This window comes from Poecile atricapillus, chromosome 3 (genome assembly GCF_030490865.1).
Source record: "Poecile atricapillus isolate bPoeAtr1 chromosome 3, bPoeAtr1.hap1, whole genome shotgun sequence".
Lineage (NCBI taxonomy): Eukaryota > Metazoa > Chordata > Aves > Passeriformes > Paridae > Poecile > Poecile atricapillus.
In genome coordinates this window covers 106,505,547-106,513,937 of record NC_081251.1, presented here as the reverse complement: position 1 = coordinate 106,513,937, position 8,391 = coordinate 106,505,547, and positions in this window count along the sequence as shown.

Here is an 8,391-nt window from a genome sequence, read left to right as displayed (position 1 = left end):
CAAACTGTTGCACTTATTCAGTCATGTGCAGATATTTTCCTCCATCCCTATTTCTCCTTCCACCTCTGAGCAAAGCCAGACCACTGCATTTCCCAAAAAGCAGCTGAAAACACCCAAATCCACAATTACAGACCCCCACAGCCAACTGGCACAAGTCACACCAACAAGAACTTAGGGGTAAAAATTAAAGTTCAAATGCCCAAAACAAATTAAGGCACAGCTAGGTTGAATAACTTCAAGGGCAGATCTAAAATGAACACAACAACACAAATATTTTGATGATTTCAGTTAAGAGACTCCACCTCTCTCCCTCTTCAGGGTCACAAAGAAAGCTAGGTCACTGCAAAAACATTTTGGACTGAAGTACTCCAGCAGGAGAATGCACCCTTCCTTGAGGTTTTAACTGTTAAAGCCTTATATAGAAAAAATCCTTATAAACAAAACTGGGATGAAATCAGTGTGTATAGTAGGATTTTTTAAAGAATTCTCTTTTAAGGCTAACTGTGAGAGCTTAACATTACCTTCAAGGTGCTTTTAAGCCTGACATTGAGACTGAGACACAGTTAATGCAGAACTGAGGACAGATTGTTTTGCCTCCTGTAGACTGAATTCTGACATTCATTGGAAAACTGAAAGCAGGGTTGGAAGTGGGGAAAAAGTGTCTGGTGGTGCACAGTTGCACTGTCTGCACATCACCCTGGTCCAAGTGCTCATGTCATGGCTGACAGACACACAAGAATTTGAGGGTGGGGAAGAGCTATAATTACATTTCTGCGACAGTAATTACATGTTTTTCACACATTTTAGCTGATGTCATGTGGCAACAATAGGTGCTGTGAAGAATATTCATTTATTAAGTAATTTATTGCATAATAATTAACAGCTAATCACTTGTGAGTTAAGATGCTCTGGGAACAGACCCAATTCACAGTCTGTGCTGCCTCCTTCCAGGAAATAAGAATTAAGGAAATAAGGAATTAAGAGAGTGCTCCTCACCCCCCAAAAGCCTCCATCTCTGCAGAGCCCCTGCTTGCATGCACAGACATCTGCAGGTGATCACTGTGTGCATGGCAGCAGCTCCAACAGAGAAATCAAACTCTCAGGTGATATCCACAGGGTAGACAGGGAGCTGCAGCTGCATCCTCTGGGATGGAGAACAGGCTTTTAGACCAGGCTAGAGGAAAAATGCCATCTCTAGGCCTCATTTCTCTGCTCTGCCTCATTAATTTGAAGCTGTCGCAGATATATCTCCACTTAATCACAGTCACTCACCTGAGGGAGTATCACTCAGCCAGTCAGCAAAATACCGCTAAAATTTTCTGTACTTGAGCTGATATGGCAAAAGCCCTTTCTCCAGGGGTGTTTGTCCCTGGTTTGTGGTTATATTACAGCTTAATGCCGTTCAAACCACAGCATGAAGCCACACTCCCACATTTTCACTCTAGAAGCCTGTGCCAGCACTCAGTTGGGGTGTCCTCCAAAATCCACCACTTCACACAAGGCCATCTGAGCCTCTGGAGATCTCCCTCAGCATGACAATGACCTCAGCAATACCCCAGCCTCTACCAGCTGGCAGACAGACATGGGCAGCAAAGACACATGAGTGGTGTCTCAGTGGGCTGTGAGCACCCACATCCCTTTCCCAGCTCTCTTCTTGTTGCAGGAAAGAAAACAAAAAAAAGCCAGTCAGATGAACATGAAGGATTTGGGGAGAATGTGTTCAACCAGGCTTAGTAAATGTCTTAAAAAAACAGAAAAACAGCTTATATACAAATATTGTTCTTCATCTGCAGTTCCTAGGGCATGTCCCAATTTCCAAGTAAATCCTGGACCCTCTGAAACCTCTGCACATGCCTCGGTCACACAGCAATAATGCATGAGAGAACAGTTCCTACTGAAAAGAAAAAATCATTTGTGGTGGCCCATAAATCATCAGAGTGTGTCATTTCATATGGCCAAGGGCTGTGAGCAAGCAGAGTGCTGCACAGTGAGGTGACAAATTCATTTGGGATGTCAGAAGCAGCAGAGCTTCCAGTCAGTCTCCAGACTGACCAAATTCAGATTTAAAGATCTAGCAGATTTGTCTTGTTTTATTGTCTATTAATTCACTCCACAGTAGATGAGAGAGAAGAGCAGATGCCAATACCCTGACCTGCAGCAGAGGGAAGTAAGTTTGGGACAGAGTGCCTGCTCAGCAAGTTCACTGGTGACACGAAGCTGGGAGCAGTGGCCGATACCCCAGGGTGCTGAGAGCCCTTCAGGGGGACCTGGACAGGCTGAGATGGGCAGGGAAAAAACTCCTGAAATTCAACCAGGGCAAGTGCAGGGTCCTGCACGTGGGGAGGAACAACCCCAGGCACCAGCACAGGCTGGGGGTGACCTGCTGGGCAGCAGCTCTGCAGAGAAGGACCTGGGGGTGCTGGTGGACACCGAGCTGTCCATGGGCCAGCAGTGCCCTGGGGGACAAGAAAGCCAATGGGATCCTGGGCTGCATTGGGAACTGCATTGCCAGCAGGTCAGGGAGATGATCCTGCCCCTCTACTGAGCCCTGGTGAGGCCAGTCTGGAGTGCTGTGTCCAGCTCTGGCATCCTCAGGGCAAGAGAGACACGGAGCTCCTGGAGAGGGTCCAGCAGAGGGTGACAAAGATGATGAAGGGACTGGAGCACCTCAGTTCTGAGGAGAGGCTGAGGGAGCTGGGCCTATTCAGCCTGGAGAAGAGACACTGAGAGGGAACCTCATCAATGTCTGTCAGTGTCTGCAGGGAGGGGTCCCAGGATGGACCAGGCTCTGCTCGGCAGTGCCAGGCAAAGGGACAAGAGGCAACGGGCAGGAACTGAGGCTCAGGAATTTCCCCCTGAACATGAGGAAGAACTTCCCTGTGCAGTGCCCAAGCACTGGGAAAGATTGCCCAGAAAGGTTGTGGAGTCTCCCTCACTGGGAATATTCAAGAACCATCTGGACACCATCCTGTGCCACATGCTCTGGCATGGCCCTGCTTGAGCAGGGAGGTTGGACCAGATGACCCATGGGGGTCCATTCCAGCCTGACCCATCCTGGGATTCTGGGGCTTCAGCTCCACTCAATTCAACTGGGAGAGCGGGAAAGGAGGGATGGGCTGTTCCTAAAGCCAGCCTGGAGTACACAAGGCAAAACAGTTTCTTTAGACATGTAATACATAGCAACACTATTTGGGACTGAAATGGTGGATTTTTATAACAGGGAAACCCCTGCTAACTACTGCTCACAATGGGCTTGGTCCCTGGCTCTGTCCTGCTGTTTCACACCCAGATCACACACATACCTTGGTTGATTCCAATAAAAGCCTGGCATCTCTCCCAGGCACAGCCATGAGGGGCAGGTGCAGTCACTTCACACCAGGTGAGAGAAGGCAGCATGCCATCCCCACCTCCTGCATGCACCCAGAGCCCAGATGGACCTGCTGCTGCCCTGGGTTTGGCTGCAGCAAGTCCTGCCCAGCTGCATCACTCCAGGATTTCCTCTGTCTGCTGTGCTTGAGCAGGAGCATCAGCAGGACGTTGTGTCTGGATGGAAAGCTACAGGGAAAGGGGATCCAATGGTAGGATCATCCATGGATGATCCTCATGCTTGGGTTACAGAGCAGACTACAGCTGTATTAAAGGAGCTGGCTTCCAGCAGAGGAGCACAGTGTGAGGCTCACCTTGCTCCTGGGAAAGCTGGAACCCATCTGCTTATCAATTGCTTGGCTTTGGGATCCAAACCTTACCTAACCAGGAGAGAGAAGCATTAGCAACCTGAAAAGCCCCCAAGAACCCTTTGTGGATCCAAGAAGGGAAAAGGGGACATTGGTGACTGACCAAATCCAAGGCCAAGATAATGACAGTATTATTTTAGCCCCTGCTGCTTTTCTTTCATCTCAGCGAGGAAACAAGCACACTCTGTGCAAACACATTAATGGTTTCCTTCTCTTTACAATGGAAAATTACACCCACTTATCTGCCTCCTAGGGAGATGTTTGCATTTAATTCTCTGCTATTTACAAAATTCTTTGAGAACCATGCATAGAAAATGGTTGGTAAGAGGTGATTGAGCGTCAAAGGAAGCAATGATCAAGATGTCTTCGGGACATCCATTTTTCTCTGTTTCAGTACCCAAAGCTGGATGTCTGCTGCTGGGGGACTGTGTTCAGGGAGGCTCTGCCTCACCTATCTCTGCAGGCAGGGGAGCCCCATCAGCATCAGCTCATTTGGATGAGCCCGTATGGGAGGGCAGCACAGCCACCCCTTGCCGGAGGGGCACGGAGGCTGCTTGTTCCTTTATCACCCGAGCGCATCCCCTGGCTCTCCCAACACTGGCATTTATAGTGCCCCAAGCTGTGCTGCACCTCGCCAGTCACTCCTTTGGCGAACCCCCCTCAGTACTGCAATGTTGCTTCTTAACCAATTCAACAGCTGAGATAAAGGGACTGCCTTTTCTTTATTTTTGGGTGTGAGGGGAAGAAGGGTCTGGAAAAGAGTTACTCTAAGGAAAGACCCCAGGTCCCCTTTTGACTTCTTCACCGGTTTCCTCACCTGGAGCAAAACACAGCGGGGCTATTTCCAGCCCCTTCCAAGCGGACCCTGCGGAGCAAAGCCTGAGCTGGTACAACCCTGTGCCATCCGCTCCCTTCAGCCCTCACCTGCACAGCTCATCCACTGCCCAAAGCTGCTCAACAAGCGCCGGGAGTCCTCCCCCGGAGCTGCTTTAGCCAGAGCCCCCCGGCCGTGCCCCAGCTCCGGGAGCATCCATCCATCTGGAGCAGCCAGCGCCCTTCCTGGGCTTTTGGTGGCAGACAGCTCCCTCCAGTGGGGCACCTGCACCGCACCGAGCACGCTTCTTCCCCAGGAAAGGGGGGAATTCCCACTGAAACCCCCCTCAGAAAGACAAACAGAGAAGTTACCGGGCTCCAGCTGCAGGACAAGCTGGGAAGGGAGCTGTGCTTTATGTCCTGCCAGGACGGTGGGCTGGTGGTGGGGCTTTTTGCAGCCAGCATCCATGCAAGCACCGAAAGTGCCGTCCTCATCATTCCGTGAGTGGGGGCCCACTGACCATAACCTGACCGTGTTTCTCACCAGAATTTTAAGTCAAGTTCCGGAGATGTTTCTCAGCCAGGCTGGAAGAAATACCCCACAGATCCTCAGGTCATGCCAGGGCTTCCCATAAAGCTCTGCCTTGGGGGCAGAAGAAAGCAGGCAGCACTGAGCAGGATGCAGAATAATTTTTAATTTTATATTAGGCACCAAAACATCTTATTTCCTTTTTTCTTAAAAAAAAAAGTTTTTAATTCTCCTGTGCAGGTCTTGAGCAGGGTAAATCAGCAGACATACAGCAGCGTGCAGCAAACATTTTGTTCCCCATACTGAGCAAGCATTGAAAAAATTCAATTGCAACATGAAGAACACTGTTGTGGGATACTCACGGCCCACAGAACACAGCAGAAGGGTTGGCACAGGCAGTGGTTGTGTCAGAACCCCTGGGAAATGTGGGAGTGACTGCTCAGGTCACCGAGGCCCGGGACCCCTCAGGGTGGGGGAGCTGCTCTGGGAAGAGCCGTCAGTCCTGCCGGGCCAGGGTGGGCACGGAGGCTCCAGAGCCACTCGGGGGACCTGGCCCGCAGCTTCAGCTGGAAGGGGTCGAGGCGCAGGCACTCCCCCAGGTCGTGCAGCTCCATGGCTGGCTCCTCCACCGCCCCCACCGGGGGCTCCTCAGGCCTCGGGCTCCTCCTGGGGGCCCGGCCCCACACGGCCATGACACAGAGGGCACCAAAGGCCACCAGCATCACCAGGCCGGCCACGAGGGCTGCCCCCACCAGCATGTCAGCGTGGCGGAGGAAGGCGCTGATACCTGCAAGAGAAAGGCCACAGCCTCATCCCAGTGCCCGCTGCCCCAGGGACCCCACTGTGCTCACAAAGTGCCCCCATCTCCTCCAGGAATTTCACATCGCCCCTGCCACTCTCCAGAAAGCCTCACACCTCCTCCAGGCAGGTCTCCACACATCTCCCAAACCTCCATCCCAGGAGAATACTTAGACCAAGAGTCAAGTGCAGCACAAGGATAGTGCTAACCCATTAGAACCCCAGCAGAGCAAAGCCATTGCCAAACCCACGTGCAACTACACAAAGATCTGCTGCTGTTCCCACACTGGCCTGGAGAGATAAAGATGGATTTGTAAAATCACCTGTATCAGGGTATAACAATAACCAGCTGATCTGTACAGGCTTAGACTGCTCAAGTTAGTTAACTTGGAATTGGTAGGATGGGTGAGATACTATATTTGGCCATGAATTCACATTAAGGTTTAAAGCCACTGCAGGGACATTAAAGTAGCTTTGATAAAGCAGCTGCGGTGTTTGGAGCACATATTGGAGAATATTCCTGTTTTCTAGCCTGTGGGGCCCCATTATTCTGCAAGATTGGATTAGCCACCTCTGATTATAGTCAAGCACCACATGCCATCTGCTCAGCCTTGTGTCAAAAGCTGGGGTAAACACCAGGAGCATCACTGCCCTTTCTCACCAAGATCTACACAGAGTGACAGAACAGGGCACTCCCAGGAACCACCAGGCTGGCTGATCACATCAGCTACAGCAGAAGTAGCTCATCAATCACTCTGGACCACACTTTGCTTATAACTTAAGGGCTCACACGTGCCAGGTTGTAACCCTGATGCAGAGAAAGCAGCAGGCTGGGGAAGGGAGGCTAAGCCTCATGGAGAGGTTGTATTCCCAGCTGGGAACTGCCTTGCAAAGACATTTCACATCCTTACCACACCTGGCAGGGACACCTAAAGCCACCACTGCAGTAACATCACACACAGCAGGCACCAGAGGAGGGCAGGAGCCCAGGCTGGCTGAGAGCCCCTTGCCCTGGTGTGCTCACCCCAGACTGTGCTGCACAAATAGCTCTCCCATCACAACAAGAAAACGCCAGACAGCGAGAGGCAGCCGAGCTGCAGTGCCATCCTCTACCTGGGCGGGGAGCGCGGATGCACAGCGTGCCGGACTTGGTGGGGGAATGATCCTCGTAGCCCTTCTTGCAGCGGCACAGGTAGGTGCCCACGCCATTGAGGCACTCTGCCTCCTCCCCACAGAGGCCAACCCCAGCCTGGCACTCGTTCACATCTGTCATGGGGAATAGATGCCCAAAGTCAGGCTTGGCATAAAAGGGTTTATTCCAGGAAAAAACAAAACAAAAACCAAGTGAAGCACCCACCTTCAACAAACAGTGAAACAAGCTGCAGCTCCTCCACGCCCACCGAGGTGCCAAGCAGCTGCTGCAGCTGGGAGCGCAGGAGCAGAGACACGTTCCTCTCCTCCGGCTCCAGGTGCAGCCAGAAGGTGAGCAGCAGGCTGGCATCACTCGTCCTGTGGGCAGGGGAGAGCCCAGGGTGAGGCAGCAGGAAAACATCACCACAGCCCAGCTCTGACAGCCCATTTAGACCTTCTATCCTTGGCATGGGACCATGATGCTGCACGGCTGGCTCTTGCAAAGACTATCTGTGCCAAGAGGCAGCTTTGCACTTGGACCATGGGGAAAAAGAAAGCCCCGGAATGGCTCCTCATCTGGAGCTAGGCTGAAATGACCAGATATTTGCATCAAGTGAATTGCAGTAGCAATCTACAGTCTGGGATCAGCCTCTGCTGACAGCTCCCAGCTTTCTTCAGCAGGCACTGTGGCAGGTGATATTATCCTCCTTCTCCTCCAAAGTTTAGATCCATCTTAGACCTGTATAGTCCCCAGATAATACTAAACATCAATTTTCACCATCTTTCCTCCAGGAAACAATTTTTTTTTTTTTCTGCTTTCAGGACAAGCCACAGATCAAGGAAGAGTAACAAACACGTGTCTCTTCCTGGGGAAGGAGAGTGAGAAGCCAAGACACTGCTAATCTAAGAAGTATTACAGGTTATAGCAGTCACCTGCCAAGCCAGCAGCACAGCATGAATCCTACCTTTTGACATCCTTTAACTTTATTTCACTGACTCTATTGGCAGAAAGCTTCAGGTTCTTTTGGATCTGCAAAGGAATAGAGTGACCAGTGCCAATTTGACATTCGACAAGCAGGAGTATGACACCATCAGCTTCTTTTCTCACTGTAGCACCCCATCTTGCTCTCGCCTTCACAAACCACCTGGGATGCAGAGGATGTCCCATAGCTCACTGCTCTGAGCCCTTTCTTTAGAAGAACACCAGTCATTCCCATCTGCTTAGCTCCAGATCATCTCCCCCAACCACAAAAGCACAGTATGGTTTCTTCTACATGAGGATTTGGGACATCCCGTCTGTTTTTCTCCACCTCCCCATGCCCACACTTACGTGATTCTTCAGAGATTCAAGGAGACCCTTTTGGAGCTCACTTCCACCATGAGGAA